At 55.5% G+C, this 25,609-nt stretch overlaps 1 protein-coding gene across 1 annotated transcript in view; it reads right to left on the bottom strand.

Moving 5' to 3' along the window:
• Nucleotides 1-25,053, bottom strand: part of FAM222A (family with sequence similarity 222 member A) — a 55,234-nt gene extending 30,181 nt beyond the window's left edge. The window contains exon 1 of the mRNA XM_055323313.1: nucleotides 24,928-25,053. The gene's annotated coding sequence lies outside the window, so the exon portion shown is untranslated. The remainder of the gene's footprint in view (nucleotides 1-24,927) is intronic.
• Nucleotides 25,054-25,609: the final 556 nt, after the last annotated feature.

Below are 25,609 nucleotides of genomic sequence, written 5' to 3'. Positions count from 1 at the left end.
GCCAGCTCCTCTGTGGCCCCACCCTGACTCGTGACTCCCCCAGCCAGGGACCATCCTGGGAACACTGCTCATTTTGAAACCCTATCTGCAAATCAGGCTGTTTATAAGCCCAAGGTCTTTTGTGACTTTAATAAAAAAAAAAGGGGGGGGTGGGGGGGAGGGAGGGAGAAACTGTCGCAAGCCTCAATGATTAGAATGCTTTGGCATCATTCCTGACGTGGGGGCTGATAAGACGTCTTATCTCCCAGGCACCCCTAGGAAAAGGTCCCCTCCACCAGATAACGCCCCCAGCTGTCGATATGCCCTTTCATGGCTGAGGATTTAGATAAAGGAAATGTGACAGGGGAGGGGAAAGAAAGGAAGGAACTTTCCAAGTCCGAGGAGGAATTGAGTCTGTGCTGCTTGCCTTGGCAGAACAATGCAGAGCAGAAGAATGTCTAAAGGCTGTCTTTATTTTTATTAAAAGAACGGGGGAATTGGGGCCTTTGGCCTGCCTGCCTTTTGTCATCTCTCCCTGCCTGTCTGGCTGCAGGGGGCCTTGGGAAGCCCCCAGCTGCTGGGGGAGGGAGGAGCTGACAAATAACTACACACACATTAGTACTAATAATAGCGCTACCCATTTATCGAATGTTGCTTCTGTGCCAGGTCCCACGTGCATCCTGTCCGTTACACCTCACCGCAGCTTCCTAGCAGCCTCTGTGGTGGGTTCTGTTTTTAGCCCCATTTCACAGATTAAGAAATGGTCACAGAGAGGGGAAGTCATCTGCACAAGGTCACACAGCTTTTAGGTGTCACCCCGACCAGAGACTGCACCCTCAGCCTCACACACGTGTGGCTTCTGCCCCTGGCCCCATCATGGTGGTGGTGGGGGCCCTCAGCCCCCAGCTCCTGGGCAGCTGGGCAGGAAGGAACGGAAGCAAAGGCCTACTTCTCCCCAGTGCCCAAATCCACTTTGATTCTACTCCAGCAGGGGCTGGGATCACAGGGAGGGAGGTAAGGAGGGGAAGGAGGAGCAGGGGCTCCCAGGAGGCCACTTACTCATCCCATAAACATTCACGGAGGACAGCGTGTGAGGCCTGCATTGGGCAGAACAATACTGAGAGAAATAAATCGCAGACCCTGCCTCTGAGAGAACCGTTCTGAGGTGGCTGTCATTTACCATCCATTCACTCACTCATTCATTCATTCATTCGTTCAGGCAGCAAACAGTCCCTGAACATCTCTTGAAGGCCAGCCCTGTGCCATGTGTGCTGTACAAAATGGTTAAGGATGTCCTGTCAAAGAGAACAACCATTAAGAACTGACTTTCTTTTCCCTAATCCAGCCCACTAAAAATGAACTTCCCTGGCTTCTCCTCCAGTTGCTATTTCCCTAAAGTGGCAGGTGGGCAGAACTTTCCCTCATGCATCCTGCAGGTCAGCAGTCTACCCCTTGCCAGGCTGGGCTGGCTCTAGCGCAGGGCAGAGTATGAGGACATGCCTGGGCTCCAGAGAAGGCTGAGGCTGTGACCTCCTGAAGGCCACAGCTATACCACTTCCAGCCCCTGTCCTTCCCTGCCCCTGGAACTACCCACTCTGGCCTCACTGGCTCTAGTCAAAGCCAAAGACAAGCTCTGGCTTGGAGAGCAAGGTCATAACAGGCCAATGTCCAATGGGAGTAGGATTTCACAGGGGAGAGCCAGCCCTGGATGCCTCAGAGTGGCACCTGCCCACACCAGGGCTCTGACTGGCTCAGTGTTCTAAAAAAAGTCACAGTCCCTCCCTGACTCAGTTTTCCTCACTGAATCTTGATGGGGAACAGCCCAATGGATGTTGTAGGAGGGGCTTTCAGCTTGGACATGAGGTGATATTACGAAGGGTTTTCAAACAATCCAGTGTACTGTGTTCAAGGCAACGGGCTAGGTCCTCTGTTGACATACAGAGGGGGTTCTAGATGCAGTTTGTGCTTGAGGGATTTAGAAAGTTGACCTGGGATGAGATAGGGACCTGGAAAAGCCCAGCAGTTCACATAAAGTGCTCTGCTAGTCCTTGGGAATGCCCACAATACTCACCTGGATACCCCTTACTGGACAGGAAGCCTTGTTCTCCTTCCCCCTGTCTTGGTCACACAGGCTGACCCCAAATGCAGGGAAGAATGTGAAGTGATGGGAGGCCCAGGCCTAGGGAAGAGAATGAGGACTGGATTGGGAGCCTGAGTCTGATCCTGGCTCTATAGCCCTGAGTCACTTTTCTGTGACAGTCCCCAGTACCACAGGCCAGGCCAGCATAAAGCATAGAAAGCTCAGTCCTCCCTAAACGGTGAGGGACAGGAGATTGCCTGCCACTAGCCAGGACAGTGCAGCAAAAGGACCCTTGCCCAGTAGTGCCATAGGGAGTCTGGGTGCACGGCCCCTCCCCCACAACAGGAGACTCCACCATCTTTCCTCTTCCCTGTCTCTCCCCCTTCCTCCATCTGCCTCCCTGTCCTAATGCCTTCTTTTTTTCCTGATGTCCCTCTTTCTCATTTTCCTCCTGACCCCACTCTCCCCATTCCTTCCCTCTCTCTCCCTCTTGCCCCCCCAATCCCACTCAGTCTCTCTGCAAGGCAGCCAGAGTAGAAGCCCACCCCCAACCCCCTCCTGCCGCTCCCTCCCCCATCCCCATTCTGAGCCTGAGGCCTTCCAGGGGACCCTGTTAATAATTAAATGTTAATCTAAAAAGCAATTTGAGCTGCGGCTAGGCAGATCTGGTTAGAGATTACATTAGCATGGAGGAGGCAAGGGTAATTTTCTTTAACCCCTTTCCTGATCTCTCAAGCCCGGGAATCTTCAAGTCACACTGCCACTGCTGATTAAACTGGCGCAGGGCTGGGCTGTGGATAAGGGGTCTGTGAAAAGTGATTATTTCCCTACTGCCATTTGGGCTGCAGCACCAGAAGGGGATTTTCACTTTTTTTTTTTTAAAGGTTGGGATGCAGGGGCATTGCCCCTTTCAACAGGAGGCCTCATCTACTGCCAGGATTATTGCCACATCCATCCCCATCCCCACCCCCATAGGGCCACAGGTCTCTCTAAAATGCAAATCTGGCCATAAAGCATACCTGACTCCCTCTGTTCCCAAGACAGAGAGACGCCAACCCTGGGCCCCAGGAGACAACTCTCCATTCAGTCTGGGCCCGGCCCTGGACCAGGCACTGGAACCAGACAAGTGGGTAGTTCTGGGCCACCAGGAGACACTAAAAAGTGAACCAATAATCACGAATGCCAGAGGGCAGGCAGCCACAGCCAGAGCCCTGAGGGGGGCATAAGCTTCTCACTGCCACACTTGCAGGCCTTTGCGGGTGGAATTCCTTCTGCTTGCAAGCACTGCCTGAATCTCTACTCGCCCCCTTGAAAATCTTCTTGGCTTTCAGCTGAAGCCCAGGTTCATCAAGGGCTTCTCAGAGACATACAAGGTGCTTGATAAATGTTTGATGGGTAATCGAATAGAGTTCCCCATGTGGCTCTCTCTGATCCCTCCTCCATGGGTTTATGGTGCTAGGACCAGTGACCGTGCACAGCGGGCCCTCAGGAAGCCACCTCCTGAAGGAAGGATGGGCGAGAAGCTGGCTCACGTTGTTGAGGCACTGCAGGGCTCAGAAAGCGGCCGGGACCGAGGGTGCAGCTTGGGGTGGGAGGCCCTCCCGAGCGCTTCAGCACCACGGCCAGCTCCCAGTGACGCAGTCCTGAAGGGGCAGGGCGGGGCCTGGGAGCAGTGACGTCAGTCGCCATGGGAACTAATCCTGATGTTATCCGCCCTGGGCAGCGCTCCGACCTCTAGAGAGGGGACAAATTGAGCACCTACTGTGTGCGAGAGACTGGGTTAGTAACAAACCCTGATGGAGGGCAGGGGGCATCAGATGGCAATTACAAGGCAAGCAAACAAGTGGTAGCCATGATGGGGCCACCCTGGCTAGCCTAGGGATGTCACGATGAAAGGAGAGCCCCGCTGTCTCATAAGGAGGGTAACAATATTGTTCCAGGCTTTGGATCCTGGTATCTGACCTTTATCCCTCAACTCTGATGTCTAGGGCACATCCAACTAAGACTCAGTTTCCTCCTCTGAAAAAGGGGTTAATTCCATGGATTGTACAAGTGTTTATACCACACATTGTACAAATAAGGTGCTAAGGTCATAGTAGTACCTGCCCAAGTGGTAGCTGTTACTAGTATTGCTTATGATTATCAACAGGTAGGTAGTAAATAGCCAGGTGAAGATGGGAGGAGTAGGGGTCCCCGAAGCCGTGGACGGCACAGGCAAGCATATTAAGACTTGAAAAAAAGTGGATAATGTGAAGAACTTGAAGCAGCTCCAGGAGAGAGATGCAGCCCTCTTGGTAACTAAGAGCAACACGTCTGTGTTAATGCCAGGCAGGGTCACCAAGGCAGAGAGAATAGGGGCAGGGAGCCCAATCCCAAGGTGGCAAGATCCACTTGCTGAGGACAAGTGCTGGTTCAGGGCAGGGAAAGACTAAGAGAAGGTGCTGGGTGGGTGGTGGGCTCACAGGAGGGCTTGAAAACCACTCCCTCTGGTGATGGGGTGAGAGGGCAGCTGTTGCCACTGGCATCAGACCTGGTTGGCCTGCTCCCAGAACCAGAAGCCACCCAGGAGCACCTAGGGAGTGAATGGGGGCAGGGCTTGTTCTCACAAAAATGAGCCTTTGGGAAGCCCTGGCTGGGGAGCAAAACCACCAAATCTCAGACTCCCCTTTATGGCTTCCAGGATCGAGTCCCACATCAGCCTCCTTGCATGGAGCCTGCTTCTCCTCCATCTGCCTATATCTATGCCTCTATCTCTCATGAATAAATAAAATCTTTTTAAAAAAATGTTATCAGCGGAAGGGCCCCAACCCAGTATTTTTGTTGGAGGTCATAGAACCTTTGTGGAGGAGTGACATACAAATGGAGACCAAAATGGTAATGGGTGTTACTAGATGACTCCATGGGTACTGGGTCCAGAAGGGGGAACATTATGTAAAAGGCAAAGGTAAGACCCCTCATGGAGGTGGGAGGTACTGGTGCTCCCACCCATCCTCTCATCTATCCCCGTGCACCCCTCAGCTCCTTGCACCTACAGTCAGGGTTAACCCAGCAACAGGGAAGGAGAAATCTAATAATCAGAGTAATAATAGGAGCTGGTTTTTATTTTTAGTGTTCCCACGGGCTCAGCACTTTACAGACATCACCTCATTTAACCCACCCCACAACCCAGAGAAAGAGAGGATTACTATGGTCTGTGTACTGGAGAGGAAAGAGAGGTTGGAGACGGGGGGTGGGGGCTGTCCAGGGCTGCAGGACGAGCAGTTAGCTGGTGGAGGGGGCAGAAAAGCCCAGCAGAAGAGGGCCTGGGCCACAGTACTTAGGAGATCAGGAGACAGAAGCCCAGGTTGGTGGTGGGTGGGGGTAGGTGGAGGGGGGATGGGGGGTGTCTGACAGGAGGGCTGGTCTTGACTCTGAGCCAGGAGCCAAGGATCAACAGCTGCTTCAGAGGGATCAGGCTAGAACAGAAATGAGTACAGCCTTTGGAATGGGGGCAGGGAACCAGGACAGGGCACTCTGGCCCAACACCATCAAAATATTTACTTAAATGTTAACCCCCCCAGGGCGAAGCCCCACTTGTGTGTGGGCCAGGCATCCTTTGCTGAGAGCTGGGCTGGTGGTACCCTAAGAGCAGCTCCCTTCAGCATCATCTGTCCACAGGGAACCACGATCTTAGCACCAGGATTCTGCAGCTGGACCACCTGGGTTCAAACCCCAGCTCTGCCACAGCCTGCCTATGGGACTGTGTTTATCTATAGGGAGTTTGATTCTTTTTTGTGTTTCTGATTTTTCTACAGTGATTGTGCATCCCCTTTTTTTAAGTAACTTTTTAAAAAGGGATTTCTACCACAGATCACCTGGAGATGAGGAGCTGGACATATTGTAAATTCTTGGACCTGACAAGGACCAGCTGCTCAGGGAGTAGACAGTGACCAGAGAAGGTAGATGGGTGGAGGGAGAGGCAGGAGCATGAGAAGGCCCAAAGGCCTTGAGATCCAGGAGTGAAGGGAAGCAAATCTGGTCTAACCAACCCTCCAGCAGGTCCCTCCTACAACTCTTCTATGGCAGACCGGTGCTCTGTGTGCCTCATTGCATCCCAATGTCCCAGGGCCTCTTCATGCTATCCTACAGCCTGCAGGGGCCTTCTCCACTCAAAACTCCCCTACTGGCTTCCATGGCATTTCTAACAATACCCTGTAAGGCTGTGTGTGAACCCCTTCCCCACTCCCGCCCACACTGTCCCTCTCCCCTTGCTTACCCTGGGGTCTTCTAACAGATCAACCTTGGTCACATCCCAGGACCTTTGCACTTACAGTTTTATCTCTATCCAGTGCCCAGTGCTCTCCAGTAGGAATATAATGTAATTACAAATTTTCTAGTATCCACAAGGGAAATTATGGGTTTGGTTTTTTTGTTTGTTTGTTTGTTTTGTTTATCTTCCAGTATCTCCACACCCATTGTGGGGCTCAAACTCATAACCCTGAGATCAAGAGATACACACTCTCCCAACTGAGCCAGCCAGATGCCCTGGGAAATTATATTTAATGACATATTTTATTTACTCTAATATATTGAAAAGAGTTATCACTTCAGCGTGTAATCAATATTTAAAAATAACTAATGAGATCCTTTATGTTCTTTTTTTTTTTCCTTCTCCATTAAGTCTTTGAAAGCTGGCTAGATTTTACATAAGAGGGCATCAGTTCAGAAGGGGTGACAATCTCCACATCAGCTCTAACCTTTCATTCACACAACTTAAACATCACCTCCTCCAAGAGGTCCTCCTTGACCACTCCAACCACTATCCCATCCTCGCTGTAGTTCCTTCATTGTCGTTACCACTCTGAAATGATGTTATTGACGAATAGTTTAGCATCTGTCTCTTCTACTGGGCACAGACTCCACTGTGTTTGCACGCTGGGGCACGTAGCACATAGGTGCCCAGGGTAGGCAGGTGGTAGGGAATGGGCATGGGCCCCCAGGACCCTTGACTGTGTACCTCATTCCCAATTCTACTCAGTGAGGAGAGGCAGAGGCCTGTATGTGTGTGTGGGGGGATGCTGAGAGGGGGAGTATGTGCACACACACACACACACATACCCACAGACACACACATAAAGACCTCCACCCCCTCCCCCTGCTTCTGAAGAGCAGGCCCAGAAGATGGGCCTCCTTTCAAAATCAGCCCGGCGCGGAAAAACAGCTGTGACAGCACAAAGCCGAGATTGAATCAGCGACGGGCCCGATTGCCTGGTGACGGTTACAAATGATCTGATGTGGAAAAGACAGGATCAGATGTGTGCAGAACAACGGCTGCTCTGAGCCCCCACATGCCAGACAATGGGCTGCTGGGCGGGCGGGTGGGCAGGTGGCTCCCAGAAGCCCAGGCCGGAATGTGCCGATCGGTGCGGGGCCCAGAGCAGGCTTAGCATGAAGTGGGCCCTTCTGGGCCAGGACTGGGCTTGGCCCTGTACCCTCACCTACTCACACAAGGCCCACTTGACCAGGACGGTCACTTACACGAGGCAAAATCAGACATACCCCGAATGCCCGACACCTGGGAAGAAAGTCCTCAGCATGAGACGAAGTGCTGAGCTCTGGGCAGATGGATGACAGCTAAATCTTTCTTCATCAAGACTCATTTCCAAATACTAAAAGATAAATCTTACTTTTATAATGGGGGAGGAAAAAGAACTTTCTCCCTACTTCTTACACCCCACCAGCCCCTAACTTCTGCCTCAGAAGGGTGGGCAAGTGTCCTCTGCCATACAGAGCTCTGCAACAGCCACTGGAACCAGCTCTTACTCTACCCCCAAGAGGCAGGGCCAGGGGATGAACCTCTGTGTGAGACTCCCAGGCTCTCAGCCACTTAGTACTGAATGTCAACTTCTGGTGACCTTCTCCACTACCCTGTGTGAGAAAGCTGGGTCCTGAGAGACCATGGCTTGCCCAAGGGTGCACAGCAGGGAGGCGGCTGAGCCTGGGGCTTCACACACCTATCTCTAGTTTCTATACCAAGGCCAGGAACAGAGTAGATGCTCAGTAAATCCCACCAGAGGGATGCACTCAGCCTTTCCTTCTCGACCATTGTTTCTACCGCCCAGGGCTCACAGCTCTCCTCTCTGGTCACCTGCCCTGGCCCCTGGGGTGTCTCCCTCATTTCACAGCACAGTGTACCTACCACCTTGGTCCTATAAACCCCTCTGCTCATCTGGAACACGGGAAAACACACAGAACCAAATGTGCTCAACAACACAGGTGGGTGAGTGGGACATGGGCTGGGCAGCAATCTGAGTCCCATCCTTAGCAGTGTCATGGAGCTTAAGGGCTGGGAAGCTTCTAGAAATGGAGGAGAGGGCTCCTTAAGAGGTCTGGGCAGGGGGCTGCTTTACTCAGTCTCAAGCCCATCCTGAGAAGTATGGGCATATCCATACCTCCTGTTCTCCAGAGGCAAGGAGAGGCTCAGAGAGGACCAGGGTTTATCTAAAGCCACCTGGTGGGGTCCGGAGGTGAAGCCAGGTCTGCTGCACTCTGAAGCCCGTGGCAGAGGCATGCCAAGGGAAGGCTGGGATTCCAAGTGAGCACCCAGTGTCCTACTGGCCACTCCTGCGATGGGCACTGGGTCACCTCCCCTGGACACCACCCTGGCCCCGAGTAGTGGGCATGACTGCAGGCCAAGAGGCTGATTCCAAAGGGGCTAGCTACCCTGAGTACAATGGAGTTAGTCTTCTACCACCACCACTAGGATGGTGTCCTACTGGGCCTCATGCTCCAGAGCTGCAAGGTGCTGCCCCTTATCAGCAGTATCCAAAATGGCTAAAGCACAAACCCAGAATCCCGGCTCTGCCACTTGCAGCAGGATTCTCTTGAGGAAGTCACCTGGTCCCTTGTGGGCCTCAATTTCTCCATGTGAAAAATGGGGCTAGAAACAGTACCTCTGTCACCTGGCCATGGTGAGGACTAAACTGGATGATGGTACGTGGAGTGCAGTCACTTACTCAGTGGGGCCCTCTTAGCTCCTTGAAATCCACCAGTCACTGGGCATCCACTATGCCGGCAACGTCATCAACAAGGGCCAAGAGTGATAGCAAATGGCTTCAAGATGTGAAGGGATTTGTCTACAGCCAGAGCAGAGCAGGGTAAAGGGACAGGGGAGGTAGGGGCAGCCCTGTCCTGGAGACCCTTGAGACCTAAACCCCAACTCCTTCCAGCACAGTTTATGCTCAACTCCCAGGAACAAGCCCCATACGCACCAGGTGAGAGTGGCGTGGCTCCACTCACAAAACCTTGGCTGAGCACCTGCAGTGCCAGGCTGCGGGGCAGGGCCGATTAGGCACACGCCCAGCAACCTCATCCCCGGTCAGAGGGAGCCTCAAGGAAGCCCAGAGAAGAAGGGTCATTCCCAGGAGGAAGGGGGAGCATCTCACCCCCTTGACTGTGTGCTCGGGAACTGCACGGAGCACAGAGGCACCCCATGGGCTTCGTGAATCTGATGAGCCAGGTCTTGTAGGGCTCACTGAACGGTAGGGTGGGGGTGTGAGGGTATTCTGGGGGTGGGACCCAACCCCATGAGTGGATGCCAAAGGCAGCACTTCGCAGTTGTTCACGCTGAATCTTCCTAACCTCTGCGATCATGACCGCCACGCCCACAGCCCCTCAGCATAAGAGAACATGGGTGGGCAGTTTGGGTGGGTTATGCAAGAATGGACACAGCCTGGAGGGGTTGGGGTGGGGCAGTGGGCTTGAAGGCCAGGCTCAGGTCTTAGCATGTTATCCACAGACCAGAGGAAGCTACAGAGAACATGCGGTGGTTACAGAGAAGACACTGGAGCTGGCCTATCTGGATTTAAACCCCAGCTCTTCCATTCACCATCCGTGCAGTGTTGGGCAGGTCAACTAACCTCTCTGTGCTTATTTCCCCCATTTAAAGGGAGGGGCACAGGTCAATGAGGCTGAATTTTGGCACACAGTGAATTTCACATGTTCAGTAATTGGGGGGAAAAAAACCAAACCCTGAAGGCTGATGGACTGAGACAGTGCCTAGTCGAGTTTGGGGACAATCTGGTCGCTGGGCCTTGGGCACATTATGACTCAGGACAGTGGGCACAGACTGGCCCTGCCAGGGGGTGCCAGGCCCGGGGCGGGGGTTGGGGGGGCTGGCAGCGGCGGCGGCTCAGGGCCTTGCTGCACAGAGTGTGCGCGCACACGGCTGTGTCTGTTGCTGCAGCAGCTTCTATGCAAACATGTTAATTTGTTTTCATTTTGTGTTTTTTTTCCCTCGCAGGATAATTGGGTGAGTTTGAAGTCTTGGCGAGGCTGCTGATTATAGCTATTTGGGTGGTGCCCTCGCGGGGCTCTGGGCCCTGCCTCCTGCCTCTGGCAGTGAAGGCGGCATCTGGGGGTGTCTTGAGGGGTGCACGGAGCTGCTAGATTGGCTTCTGGGGACACAGAAGGCATGACATCCTGGGACCCACAACTCATGCTCCCTGCCCAGACACCACCGTATTCCTAAAGGGTGCAAATCCCACCCACAAACATCTTTTCTTTGCCCTGTTTGCTACAGTGGAAAAAATAAACTGTGACATGGTTGCCAATATTTAAAAGAAAAGAAAAACTAAAATTTCACCCCAAATTCTCATTGTCTGGTTTGCCTTGAAAACAAACAAAAACTGGCAGCTCTGGAACCTCTGAGCCCACATTCCCATGAGGCCTAGCAGCAGCTGCTTCGTTCATCATGTCACCTGGTTGGCCCCTGTGAGCACCTGAGTTTTCCACCCTGGAGATGGGCACAGGCTTTGGGGTCGCATGGTCTGAGGCTCAGACCAAGGCTCTGCCCTCAGAAACTGTGTGGTCTCCGCCAGTATCTGCCTTCCTGAGGCTTTTTTCCTATCTGGGAAACCCCTGCCTCGCCTTGTGAGGCTTAAAAATAAGATGGCTGAGATTTCGGGAGGAGAGTTGGGACTTGGAAGGGTTGGCTCCCTTCCGGAGAGGGTAGGCTGGGGTGGGAGCTTCCTGCTCCCAGGTGTCCTGTACTCGATCCCACCCTGGGACAGCTTCATCTCTGAGATACAAAACGTATCTGTTCCTTCCACTGGGCAGGGACTGGGTCCCTGAGGCCAGGGCTGCATCTCTATCTCGGACTTCACTGACAGCCTACTCTGTGCCACACTGTAGCAGAAGAGCTGGGAGAGGCATAAGGCTTGAGGCTCTGGTGGCAGGAGGCAGGGTAAGAGACCCAGGGGGGACTCCAAGTCCCACCCGGATGGAGGACAGCTAGGGGAGTGTCGAGCCGGACTTACTCTGCTTGGAAGGGATGCATGTGTGCTGGGGTGTGCATGTGCATATATACACATGCATGGATGTGTGTGCATGTTGGGGAAGGGAACAAGGGCAGTCCCAGGGGAAGCCCTGGGCTGACAAAGGCACAGAGGAGGGAATGGCCTGGTGGGTGCAAGCTGGATCTGGTGGGTGCCACGATAGGCCATGGAAAGCCAGGTGGCCTTTGGGCTGCCTGGGGGTGTTCTGGGCCTCCCACAGCACAGAGGGGACTTGGTCTGTGTCTATAGTGGACAGCTGCCCAATGGGAAGAGTGGAGGTCAATAAGAGACTAAGGACTGGGCCTTCCAGGAAACTACCTGCCCTGTGTTCCTAGGACTCTGGACAAGTCACTTCAGTTATCTGAGCCTCGGTCTGCCTATCTGTGAAGTAGGGCTATGGCAGGGACCCCATGAGACGATCCCTGCCATGTGTTGATGCTCCTAAGACTTACCCCACATGCCTGCCACCTGCACACTGCCTCAGCTTGTCCTCTTCCCTCTCCTAGAAAGGGGTAGGGATGCCAGAGAGCCCAGGCCACATTCATGCAGCCTGACCAGGTACAGGCTCTAAACTCAGCACTTTACCTGTGTCCTGGCACGTCTCCCAAATGCTCCCTAGGGGTGGATTCTCTTCCATTCCCATTTTTAAGCTAAGGAGACTGAGCCTCTGAGAAAGGTTAGTGGGTAGGGCAGCCCTCAACGAGGTCCTGTCCTCAAACCCCACTAAAGCTACAGCTGCTAGGGCAGAGCCTGGACAGGAAGGAGGGACAGAATGGACGCCTGGTGCCTGCCCATGGAACAAAGGCAGCCAGCAGCCTTCCCAAAGCCACCACAGCAACGGAGACGGGCACCTCAGGTCGCAGCCCTGGTCCTGGGACCAGCAGGGTACAAAGGGCAACTCCATGGAAAGTAAAGGCATTGAAGCTGGTCAAACGCTGGCCCTGTGAGCAGCTGTGAGTACGGCACATTCCCTGTCCTCTCTGAGCCTATGTCTTCATCTGTAACGAGACTACTGCCAAAGCTTTGTCTGCGGGGTTGCCGGAGTGTCTGACCCCATGCTGGCACACAGTAGGCCTACAGCCAACCAAGTTAATGACTGCCCTTGGCTTCTCTAACAGAGAGGTCCCAGAAAACAGGAGCAGGCAAATTAACGTCAGAAGGTGGCGGCAGGGGAGATAACAGGCTCCCTGGCCAGTCTCCGGGGGGTGGTGGCAGACCTCTGTGGAGGGCTCAGGCCTCCCCAGTCACACAGGGTGGCAGCTGGCAACATCCCCTCCCCCACTGAGCACCACACAAAGGGGCCTCTATTCCCTGCTCTGAGCATTTATCTCTGGCCGGCTGGGCCGCACCGCCCTCTCCCCACTGTGCTGGCGGCCCTGCCTGGCCCGAGCCTACCCAAGCCTACACAAAGGCTGGTGTGTCCCTGCCAAGCCAGCCTGGCCTTAGAAGACCCCATCCACAGAGAGCGAGAGAGCTCAAAGTGGTCCTGGGGCAGGTTCATGGTGTATAGTGAGGCCTCACGTCCAGGGCCATGATGAGGAGCTGGCTAGGAAGGTGGGGAAAAGATTTTGGAGCAGATGAATCTGATTGTGGCTCCATCTGTCCTGAGCTGTGTAACTTAGGTCAGTATGGACCTCAGTTTTCTCATCTGTACAATGGAGACAATGCCCAACTCTTGGGGCTACTGAGGGCTCAGTTAGGCGATGCCTAGCACACAATCAGCACCCCGGAACCAGATTAGAGGTAACTGGGGGAGCCTCACCCTGAAAGCCTGGTGGGTTCAACCCTCTGGGGGAAGGAGGGGGCACAGCAACCCCTGTAGACCACTCCCTCCAGCAAGATCCACGTACACTGGTGCTGACCCACAGGCCAGGGTATGCCCCCTCCTGCCTGAGCCCCTCTGCAGGCAGTGGATCACGGCAGTTATTATTTATGAAAACATGACTGTGTCCTAAGACTTTTAGATCAGTCATCTCCTTTCAACCCCACTGCTCCGCTGAGAGGTGGCATACCAGCGATAGGCTCTGGAGCCCAGCGAGCCAAGTCCAAATCCCAGCACCACTTCCAGCTGTGAACCTCTTTGTGCTCCCTGGGGACAAGAAGTGCAGCCAACCCTCATGGGGCTTGTGCAGAAACCCAATGGGAAGCACCTGCTCCATGCTCTCAGCCCGGGGCACAACCTCAGTAAGCCTGAACTCCCCACCGCTAAGCTGTCAGTCCTAACTCACAGATGAGGAAACTGAGGCCTAGCTGGCAAGCCACATGTGCCTGTGTGCAGGAGGGCGATAAACCCAACAGATCACTCAGGGTTTGAGGCTGAGCCTAGTGGACTCCCACTCCCCCTCTTCTGCCCGAGGATGCTGCAAACATATTTTGGCAGTTTTTTCTCCTCTTACAGCTGTCCTCAGTTCGGTGGGCTGTGCAGCTAGTGCAGGGTAGGGTGGGAGACCCAAGCCTGGAGCCTGACCCGTCCCCCTGGCTGACCTCCAGGAGGCCTCACCCTGCCACACAAAGTCCCCCTTCTCTCTCTCCCGCCTTCTCGGGGCGGCCAAGTGAGCAGCGGAATACCAAGTAATTAAGTCGGCGCACACCATCCGGGCGCCCAGGAACACTGTGGAGTTTCCCTTTTATGTTTATAGCAATTGTATGAAAATGTGCAACATGGAGCGGCACCAGCTGACAAATGAGACGAAACAGACAGGATTCCGGGCCGGCTTTTTTCCGGGCCTGATTGGCATTAATTGTGAGCGTTTACAAAGCACAACTCGGCGCCTGACATTTGCTTCAAGCGAACATTTCCTTCTAATAGTTTTAATGATTACAACGGGAGCTGGTGATCACTGCCGGGCGGGGAATGGGCTGCCTGGTGCCTGGCCTGGGCTCCTGCCAGGGGTCTGACCAGTCTGTGCTTGCCTGGGTCCCAGGGGTCCCACTTACCCGGGCTACCTGTTGCAGGAGGGCTGCGCCAAGTACCAGTCCTGGAGCACCAGGACCCCCCACATGGGGCCAAGCTGCTGGCACAAACTGGGCCGCCAGCTTACAAGTCTATGGGGAAACCCACAGGCATGGTGATCCTGAGTGCAGACCTGGGGCAGAAGGAGGGAGAAGGGAGGAGGGAAGAGCAATGGGATTTGGCTGGCTTGGCTCTGAGGCTGGAGGACCTCAGTTGCCTCGTCTTATGATGTGGGATAGGAAGGATCCCACAAATGCTGGCAACTATTTCTTTGCCATGTGACCTTGGTGAAATCCCATCTGTGCTCTGGGCCTATCCTTCACCTACAAGGTGAGTGGCAGGGATAGGGTCAGCTCAAGTCACACATCAGCATTCCACTTCCAGCTGCAGGACCTCGGGAGAGCCCCTTGGTCTGAGTGTGTTTTCCTCACCTGCAGAATGGAATTCATAATCACCGCAGGCTGCAGAACACTTCCTGGACTCCACCAAAAAGGGTGCAAAAAACCCTGAATCTCTTGGCCAGCCAAGGGCCTGTATCCCATTTCCTCCCAGAGAGTCCTCCAAATACCTCACTCACTCACATGTCCACTCAGTAAACATCAAGTGTCCTGATTAGGAACCTGGGAAGGAGGGGTGCCTGCGGGGCTGAGTCAGTTGAGCGTCTGACTCTTGATTTTGTCTCAGGTCATGATCTCAGGGTCAGGCAATAGAGCCCTGCATGATGCTCCCTGCTCAGCACAGAGGCTGCTTGAGATTCTCTCTCTCTTGGGATACTGGGTGGCTCAGTGGTTGAACTTCTGCCTTCGGCTCAGGGTGTGACTCCGGGATCCAGGATCTAGTCCTGCACTGGGCTCCTTGCAAGAAGCCTGCTTCTCCCTCTGCCTGTGTCTCTGCGTCTCTCAGGAATAAAAAAAATCTTAAAAAAAAAAGAGAGATTCTCTCCTTCTCCCTCTGCCCCTCACTCCATCCATACTCACTCTCTAAATAAAGCAAAGACCTTCCCTTGAGGAAAGGAGATGACAGACAATGGATGCATTTTGGATGCATTATCCCATTGACTTCTCCCCATTTTACAGAGGGAACAACCAAGGCACAGAGAGGGAGGGAGAAATGAAGTCTCCCAGTCGTGATGAGGTGGCCTGGCAATCAAACCCTGGCAGGCTGCCTCAGAGCTGAGTCCTTTCAGACCCACCTGGCGACCAGCCTACTTGGGCCCTAGGTGGAAGCCCCTTCTGAGGGCCTGAGAACAGCTGACCTATGAGAGTGGGGTTCATCTGCCCAGCTGGGATCCAGGAGGCCTGGACCACCAGGAAGAAGGGAATCTGTAGGGCCAGGCTAGGATAGAAATGGAAGAGGAAGCCCCTCATCTGGGGGCCCCATGACACCATTCTTTCCCACATTTCCATCAATGCTGGGCAGTGCCCCACTCCATGACAAGTCCTGCTGTAGAGGCCAGGCAAACAGCATCAGCGAGATGGCTGCAAAAGGACAGAGGGTCCTTGGACAGCTATGTGGCATGTGCAAATGCCCGGAGCTGTGAAATTACCCTGGGGGATTTGAGATGCTGGCAGTCTGAAGAGGCAAACTGAGTGGTGATCAGCAGTCGGCCCTATCCCAACCGGCCCCCTGGCTTTGCCAGGCCCACTCTGTAGGAAGCCCCGGGATGGGTCCCTGCTCTGTGCTTGGCTCCAGCCAGCTAAACCTTGGCAACTGTTCCTTTTGGAGTCAGTTTGGGGTGTGGGGCAGGGAGAATTTTTTTTTTCTAAATGGGGATTTTTTTTCCCTTTTGCATATGGTGGCACAGATGGGCCCATGATCCATAAAAACTGTTTGCAATTAAACTCCCACTTTGCATGGCTGGATTTGTCAGTTGTTTGAACCTCGAGTGTGGGGTTGGTTCCACACTGACAGGAAGATAGGACTCAGGGCAGGGTGGGGCTGGATTCTGCAGGATGGGCGGAGGCCCAGGAACCTGCTCTGGGCTTGGGGCCCGAGCTGATGGGGTGTCATGACAGCTGTGCCAACTCCCTCTCTGGGCATCCCCCAGCCCTCGCCAGGAGTCGGAGTGTGGCCAGGCGGCTGGGGTGGGGCTTGGCAGGGTTTCCCAGCCCAGCGGAGACTTGGCCAGTACTGGGTGCCCTGGCTGTGGAGGTAATGAGGGGGGAAGAGAGAGGAGCTAATCACCACTCAGCCCTGCCAGAGACTGGGTCTGGGACAAGGACAGGCAGGAGGGTGGCTGGGCAGTGTGAGCCATAATGAGGGTCCAGCAAGCAGAGTACCATGGCAGGTTCAAGGCTGAAGAGCCAGAACCACTGGCCCATTTGGCAGGAAAGTCTAGGATGGTGCCAAGAAGAACTGCCAAGAGCCAGCAGAACTGGATCCTTCTTCATCCCCGGGGGAACTGGCCCAGTCTCCTTATGCCTCTGTGAAGCAGGTAGAGAAATCAAGGCAGACACTTAGACTATGTCAGGGGCCGGGGCTGCCCTTGCCAAGCCACTAGGCTCTGCCTTTGGGAGCCTTTTCAGAGGGCTTCTAGAATGGGGACAAGGGGCCTGCACCCCTTTACTACCCTTAGCCTCAAAATGCCAGCCTGCCTCCCCAGCTGCCACCTGGGGATGCTTCTTGTTTGGGTTAACAAATGCAGCATTTGGCTTTGGGAAATCCTGAGATCACTAATAATTGTTCCCTGATGAAAAGAAATAAGGCCCTGATACCCCCTCCCCCCCCCCCCCCCGCCCCTTCCAAGCGAGGAAAGAAAAGTCATAAAAATAGCTTGTTATCTCACCTATTGAGGCTCCGACTGGATGTTACTGCTAATTGGGTATAACATCCTTGTCTTGTTCTCTCAGAAGCTAAATCAAGAAAGCGCCACTGCTGCGAACTAATTATATCTCCGGCCTGCAGCCTGCAGCTCGTCTTTCCCTTTATTGAGTTAAAAAATGGTCACGAACCTTCATCTTTTATCCCCCCCCAAGCACCGGGTCCAGGCTATCTGCATCCGGGGCGGGAAGGTCGAGGAGGGGCTGTGGGTAGGGACAGCAAGGTGTAGAGTGCTGGGAGGGAAGCCCCTGCCCCTGGGGTCTGCTTGGCTCCCTCCCCCAGCCACCACCCCAGGCCTCTGGCCTCTCTCCTCCTGGCAGCAGGGCCCACTGGGAAAGTCAGAAGCATGTCAGTCCGGTGGTCAGTCTGGTGAACATTTGTTTGCTTATTCATTCAATGCTGCTCTAGGCTAAAGCTTCTGTTAACCGAGGTAACCCCAAGCACCAGCTAACCTCACCCTGGGTTCAAGGAAATGCTGATTAAATACACTGAGATGAGCTGGGATCATTCCTCTGCTCAAAGAGCTGCCACAGTTCCCTACCATGGAGTCCAAATGCCCAGAATGGCCCTGGCTCCTTTCACAGTCCCCCATGTCTCCATATTCCAAACAAATCCAGACACATACTGGTCCCTCAACCCACACTGGGTCACTCCTGCCTGCCTGCCTGTCTCTGAGCTGCTTCTCAAGCTATTCCTTTTACCCAGAGGGGAGCCTGTCCCTTTCTTAGAAGCTCCAGCTCTGCCTGTCAGAAGCCCACCAAGCTTTAAGGCCTTTGAGGACACCTCCTCCAGGAAGCCTGCCCTGTCTGCCTGCCACACTCAGCCTGGCTTCAGGCTGTGAACCTCGAGACCTGAGTGGTCAATGTCAATTCAGCCACTCAGCAAGCGCACTATCCTATTCTGCTTAATGGCTCTGAACTTCGGTTTTCTCATCTCTAAAATGGGTTAAGATTTCTTCCTAGAGGTGCCAAGAGGCACACTGTAGGTGCTCTGCAGAATGATGAATGAGCGAGTATCCATGAAGGACCAGAACTCTCAGAAAGAGCTCACTAAAGGCTGTTACTATTATGCAGGATGAAAGCTTTTGGAAGCCCCCCAGGGCACTTGAAGTGAGCATGCACTCGGCCACTTGCACACACGTCTCTTTGGAGCTGGAGGGAGGCAACACTCTTACACCTCAACAGCTCCCGCGATCGTAGAACAACCTATATCCACAGAGAGGACCTGCCAGTGTCCCTAATTCTGGTACCATATGGAGATGGGCTGGAGCGACCTCTGAGCTCATCGAGGCCAGGCAGGCAAGCAGGCTTCAGCTCACAGGCCCCGCTGATTGATTGGAGCTGCCTGCCCAGAGCCCTGGAAAGAGCCCAAGGTCAGGGGAAGAACTCAGCAGGGGAAGAGGGCAGCAATTGATTGGCGATGTCTGCCAAGGGCACAGCGGTGGAAGGCAAGCCAGGCCTGCCACAGATTTGCAATCCTTGACATTTTACAGAGGACGCAGCTGAGGCTGGGTTGAGGTGGGAGGTAACTCACTCAAGGTCATGCATCTTATAAAGAAAACAGCTGGGCCAGATCTGAGTCCCTGCTGCAGCCCCTGCCCAAGGATCCTCCCAGGACAGCCCCACCCAGCCTGGCGTTCTCACAGGAGGAAGACAGGCAAAGCTTGCATGGATAACCAAGGGCATTCTGTCCACCTGCCATGTGGCCCTGGGCCATCACTTTACCTTGCTGAGCCTCAGTTTCTTCATTTATACAATAAGGATAAAAATACCCTCCCCACAATCCTATGAGGATTAAATGAGAGAACAAAATGTCAAAGCAGGAAGCTTAGTCTGGAGCACAGCAGAGGCCAGGAGTGTCCTGTGATTCCCATAATAGGCAAAGGTGTTTAGACAGAAATCTCCACCAAAGCCAGCAATCGAAAATGCTGCCACCTCCTCCTCCATGGAGCCCTCCCTGGCTATCCCAGCTGGTAGTAATAGTTTCTGCCTCTGATTTCCTAGCATGCTTTGAGAATCTGGGGTCCCAGAGGGCAGGTGCCATATGTGGCTTGTTTACTGCAATGCCCCTGCTCCTGGCATAGGGCCTGCACACTGTGCATTCTTGTACTGTAGTGACCAACGCACTCCACTGTGATGGTGTGTCTGAGGCCTCACCACCTTTTAAGGTAACTGGGCTTGTTCATCTTTGCATCCCCAGCACCTGGCAGGGAGCCTGGCACAGAGCAGTGAGAGCTCTCTGAATGAACGGATGAATAAGAGTAAAAATAGCAGCTCCTGTTTACTGCCCACTTGCTATGGGCTCCTGCCAAGCCTCACAGCTGCCCTCCAAAACAGACCCCTGACCCATCCAACAGATGTGGAGATTGAGGTCACGAAGATGTTGAGGAACAGGGCTAAGCTCCAAATTTCAGGTCCAGGGACTGGAGGCTGGGAGGCCCTGCCACCTCTACCTCTCCCAGCGCCAAGCTCAGGCTTGGACCTTGTGGGGCAGCTGCCCCTGCCTTGGCAGTGCATCCTGGAGCAGACAGCTGGCAGCTGGACTTCCTCCTCCCCCTCTTCCTCCTCTTCCCCCTCCTCCAAGGGAGGCCCCCTTCCCCACAGACTCCAGGTCATTAAGTTCTGCATCATTAAGTCCCTGTCCCCAGGAGCCTGTTCACAGCCAGCCTCGGCCTTAGCCCCTGACCTCCCAGGCCTTTGTCCCCTGTGCCCTCTGGACAATGGCAGGGGCTCCCAGGGCCCCAAACAGCTGCTATGGCTGGGATACTGGTTTGCCGCGGGACCAGGGTGACTGACTGGGGCCTGTGCCTGAGCCCACCCACTACTGAGGGGCTCACACTCACCCGGGCATTTTCTGCATGTTCAAGCTCATCCCACCCACAAGCCTGGGAGAAAACTGCTATTACTTCCCTGAAAGGACGAGAAAAGTGAGGCCCAGAGAGGTAAAGGGACTTGTCTGAGGACACACAAGCAGGGATAATGCAGAAGCCCAGGGTTCCATCGCAATCTGCAACTCCCAAGGCCCTGCAAAGGTTGCCAGAATGACCTGTCTGGCACCCAAATCATCTCCCACCCCTCCCTGTCAGATGCCTTTGCTGCCTTCAGGTTGTGGTTCCTTTGGACCCGTCAAGTACTTAGCTTAGCACTCAAGGCCCTGCACACTCTCCTTGTTTTTCTCCCTTTACCTCTAGCCTCTTACAAGCTCCCCTGCCCTTCCTGGTCATTTGTTTGAATATCAAAGATCCTCTGCCAGCAACATCATCATTTACTCCATGCAGTCCACAGGCCTGAGAGCAAAAGCCCCCTCTGTCAGGAAGTCTGCCATGACCAGCTGCAGTTTTTCCCTCCTCCAGCCCTGCTCTGGCTCTGACCAGAATTCGACTTAGTTGCAGATTCATCTTCCTCCCCGTGGAGGCTGTGGGCCTATAGGCGGTGGCCAGTAGGGTGCCCTTGCCCAGACCCTGAAGTGGACCCAGGGGGTGATGGAGGGGATAGCTGGAGCCCAGGCTCACTCTTTCATCCTCTTCTCACTGGCCATGCTGTGTCCTGCATCCCCACTTCTGGCCCCCAACCACTTCACACTTGTGCTCCTTCCAGGCTCTGTGACCTTGGGCAGGGAAGTAGCCTCCCTGGGCTCCTTTTCTCCCCGGTAAAACAGGGGTAGTAACAGCCCCTGCATTTCTTAGGGCAATGACATACATCCGGGAAGGTCCCCGACAGGTGACCTCTACCCAGGAATGCTATTATTATTTCTGTCTGCACCCTATCTGGTGGCCAGCACATGAATTAGGGGCTCAGAGAGACTAGCGTTCCAACCGTTGATTGGGTATTTGATTCTGGGCTGGTGGCTCATTACACCGGGGCCTTTATTTCCCCATCTCTGAAATGGTACTAACTCCGCTCACACGAACGCGACCCGGGTCTGGGAAGCTCTCTTTTGTTCAAGGCGAGGCGAGGCATGCAGGAGGCCCTCGGATATTTCTCAACTAACGAATCAGTGGTCCAGGTGTAAGGAATCCATCCCCCTTCCAGCCTCCTCCCCGCCCACCCCTGCCTCCAGAATCCCCTTCCCCACCCCCAGCCCGTGCAGACTAAAATAGTCATTAGGCAGATTTCAAAAGATGTCAGTAGCTTATAATTATAGTCGACATCCTTCTGAGATAAAAGTGATTACCTTGGATGCAAATCACTTAGCAACCAATCAGGGCGGTGGGCGGCGCCCGCGGAGGTGACCGGCCGGCGTGCAGCCCTCCGCCCGCAGTCCGCCCGGCACAGGCGGGGAAAGCGCACAATAGCTCTTGACACGCAAATGGGTTAACACAATAAAGGCGGCTCCGGCCGCTGCAGGGGGAGAGCAGCCATCCCCGGCCCGCGGGAGGTAATAAAGCGGCCCTTTTGTGCGCGCCTCCTCGTTCTCACCCCCGCCCCGAGCCCGGAGGAATCGCCGCCTGATTGAATTACGGTTCATGAATATGAGCTGCTCCGCTAGCTTCCTCCGGTTGGTGAGGGACTGGAAGGTGGAGGGGGCCGGGAGCGACGGGGGGTGGGGGTGGGGCTGGCCAGGCCCCGGCTTCGGCCCCCTAGAAACTCAGACGGGAGGGAGCCACGTGTGCTCACCACGTGGGGGTGCTCTGGGTAGGTGGCTGGGAGAGCCAGTCGAGAGGAGTTGGAAGGGTCCTTGACTACCCTGCAGTCTGATCTTTGGCTCCAGGAGGGGCAAGGAGAGCCATTTCGAGGCTCTGTTCTGAGGATGAGGCTCAGAGAGGCAAAGCTACTCACCCAAGGTCACACAGCAACAAGGGTGGACCCATTCCACAGCCTGGCTCTTAACCATGAGCCACTGCCACTGCCTGGGGTTAAGCGACCCAGCCCAGCCCCTGGCCAGAGCCGCTGTGAGGCTCAGAAGGGATAGGGGATGGGCTAGCTTACCAGCTTAGGTGGAATTAGACAAGTGGTGAGGGTGCGGGGAGGGAGCTAACCTTGAGAGGAGACTGGCCAGGGTTACCATCCCCATTGAAGGAGCCCTAACTGGGTCCTCTCCCCTGGTTAGCCTCTCCCATCCACCTGAGTCCCCAGGACACGCCCACGCTGGCACCACCCCTTCCCCTCATCCAGCACACCCCAGCACTCACAGGCCACATCCAGTGCCCAGAACACTCTTTGCAATCCTCTGCCTGGCAGATCCCTACATGTCCCGAGAGTCACAGTGCACTCCTCCTTACAGGGCCCTTGCCAACCTTCAGGCTGGGTCAGGAACCGCATCTACCAAGGTTGGCACTGACTCATCCACATCCTTGACTTCCCTACCAGCTGAATGCCCACCAGGAGGGTCCCTTCAGTAGGTGAGTGCAGCCTCACACCTCTCCCTGAGGGGAGCCAGAGGGGCAGATGACAATGAGCCTAGGGCCAGCTCTCTCAACCCTTCCCTCAGTGCTGGAGAAAGGTGTACCAGGGGTGAGAGGAGCAGTCTGTCCACAAGGCCAGGGCATAAGTTGCTACTCAGGTCAACATATCCTGTAGGTAATGGAGAAGCAGGATTCAAACCCAGGTTTCAGTGTGGGAAGGCATGCTGGTGAGGCCAGACTCCTACCATTGCCGAAAGCCCCCCACTCTTGCAGAGACCCTGTCCAACAAGTGGTGTAAGGCCTCCCCTTCACCCCTGAGGAAGGGGACTCTGGTGCCAAGGCACTTTGGAGTGAAACCTCTGCAGCTGCCTGGCTGAGCACCTGAGCCTGTTTCCTCATCTGCAAAATGGGCCACAGCACACAAGCCACTCCAGCGGTAACGGTAATTGAGATCCTATACAATGCCTGGCACACGGGGAGACGCGGGTAAGCTGGCACTCCCTCCTGCTCCTCGCCCGGTGCTACTGCCAAGCCCAGGGAAGGGAACAGAAGGAATTGCCCAATTCTGACAGCCTTTCCCTCCGCTTTGGCTGTAGAAGTGTAAATACTCCACGGAGGACCTCCAACTGCCTGTGTTTGTGGATCTCTGGCGCACACTCCGGGTTTGTTTCTAAACTGGGAAGCTTCGAGAGGCAGTGCAAACAGCCCTTCTGCCCACCTCTCCCACTTCTCCCCCCATCTGCTGTTGCTCTGTCCTTGGAAGCCTGTGTGTTTAACGACACCATTTCAGCTGGAAATATCATCTCCCTGCCAAGCCCCCAAAAGCAGCTCCACTGATATTTATTGACCTGTTAATCTAGCTGGAGAGCCTGTTAGGAGAAGAGAAAAAATGCTGGCTGCATAAAGACTGGGGCCGGGCTTCTCATAATGACCCCCCCACACACACACTTCCCTCTGCTCTCAACCCACCCTGCGCAGAAGCAGTGACACAGTTCTCTAACCTTTCCCTCCAAATGTGATCACAGCAGTTTCACCCACATCCGACAACAGGAGCAATTGCTGGGAGGAACTCAGAAGAGGAATCAAAGAACCCAACAGCAGGATACTGGCTGGGGGGGTTCTCTGGGTCTTCACAAGGCACAGGGCCAGTGCTGGGGGGTGTGGGGAAGAGGGCTGGTGCCTGAGTCCCATCAAAGCTGGCCCCTGGCAGGGACACACTTTTTTCAGACCTTGGCACTGCCGGGCCTGACTTGCCCTCCATTCACTTAATGAGCACCACACTGTGCCTGTCAAAATCATCTTAAACAGCAAAAGGAGAGTGAGGCAGACAGGAGTTCAGGCCTGGCCAAGGCCCTTCATCTTGGGGTTGTACAGCACGGGGAACCCCTGGACTTGAGGGGTTGCAGGCAGCAGCTCCTCTGCACTTTCCCTGGCTGGGGGAGCACACACTTTTTTGCTGATCGGAAGTGGCCTCTTTTAAGGTGGGGGGACACATCTCTCTGGAAACTCCAGCTGGCTGGCTGGGTGTATAGTGGGGTTCAAGGAGATCTCCATAGCATCCCTTCTGAAAGCATAAAGTTGCTCTGTTTGGCAGTCTTGAGCCCCCAGGCAGTGCCAGGCTATATGGGCAAAGCTGAACACCTGTCCTTGGGGGGAGGAGCATCCGCAGGGACAGCTGGCACTGCTTCCCTCCCCCACCTCATGGAAGAGCTGGGGATTTAGGTCAGAGGACTGCAGTCCAGGGTGGTGGCGAATCTGCCTTTACCCCTCCATTACCCAAAGGCATCCAGTCTTGCCCCTGGTTACCACGACCCCGCCCCCTCCGACCCTGGGTCAAAGCACCTCAGGTCGCCACGGCAACCCCAGTGACGTCAGAGGCCTGGCATGACGTCACGCTGTGGCCCCACGGGGGAACCCACCAACCTTGCCAGCTTTTTTGAAGAAGGAGGACTGCACGGGAGACTCTGCTGTGTTCTAGCTTTGGAGGGGACGATCCCCAAACGCAGCTACCTCCATGGTTGGGACTCCACATCCACCTCTGTCTGAGCTGAGGTCCCCTGAGGACCTCAGAGGCTGCTTGGGAGAACCCCAAGGGTTCCATCCTGGATACCCCCCTCCCTGGCCCTCCAAGACACGGGAGTTCCCAGGGAATTTTCGGATGACAGAGCTGCTACCTTTGTCTGCTGGCTGTAGGGGTGGGGTGACCTTTCCTCTCCCGCATACGCCTCGCCCCAACGGGCCCCCAACCTCCTCGCCGGCCGCCTGGCCTGTCTGGACAAGTTGTGTGTGAGAGGGGAAGGACTGGGGGGAGACCAGGAGCACCGCTGTTTCAAGATTCCCAACAGCTCGGGGCCCCTTTATTTCCGACCCGGCCGCCCCGACGCCAGGGAGTGCCCCCGGCCCCGGCCCGGAACCAGCCGCGCCCCGAGGAACTCACCGGGTCCGCCAGGCCGCTGAAGGGCACCGGGTCTCAGCGGCGACGACTCTCGGCCCGCCGGGTCGCAGCCATGCAGAGGCGGCGGAGGCTGCCCGGGGGAGCGCCCCGGGGGGGCCGATGCCTCGCTCGGGGCGGAAGGGGACGCTGTCAGCGACGGTGGTCCTGGCGCCGGCCCGCGCCGTCCGGGGGCGGGGGCGGGGGCGGGGGCGGCGGGTCTCCCGGCTCAGCGTGGGTCGTGCCCGCCCGGGACCTGGGCCGCGCGGGCGCTCAGGCGGCGCATCCTCGCCGGGGCCTGTGCTCAGCGCGTCCGGCGGGCGGCGCTGCGCCTCCCCTCGGGGTCCCGCTCAGGGCTGCAGCTCGGCCCGCGCCGCTCCCCGGGGCGCCCTCTCCGCCCGCGCCGGGAGCCCGGCGGCCGCGGCCCCTCTCGCCGGCCCCAGCCGCAGCCCGTCTTTGTTGCTTCCTCTCGCTCGACCGCCCGCCCGCGGCTCGCAGCCCCCGGGTCCGCCCGGCGGCGGGAGGGGGTCGCCTCCTCCGGGGTTACACGCACCTGCAGCGGCCCCGGCCCCTCGCCGGGCACGCACCGGCCCCCGCAGGTTGCAAAGAGCCGCGGCTAGAACGCACCGGCCCCTCCTCCTCCTGCTCCAAGCCCTGGGTGTGGGGGGAGGGGAAGCTGGAGAGCGGC

This window comes from Nyctereutes procyonoides, unplaced genomic scaffold (assembly GCF_905146905.1).
Source record: "Nyctereutes procyonoides isolate TBG_1078 unplaced genomic scaffold, NYPRO_anot_genome, whole genome shotgun sequence".
In the NCBI taxonomy this organism is placed as follows: domain Eukaryota; kingdom Metazoa; phylum Chordata; class Mammalia; order Carnivora; family Canidae; genus Nyctereutes; species Nyctereutes procyonoides.
The sequence above is the reverse complement of the archived record's forward strand: the minus strand, read 5'-3'. Positions and strand labels throughout refer to the sequence as shown.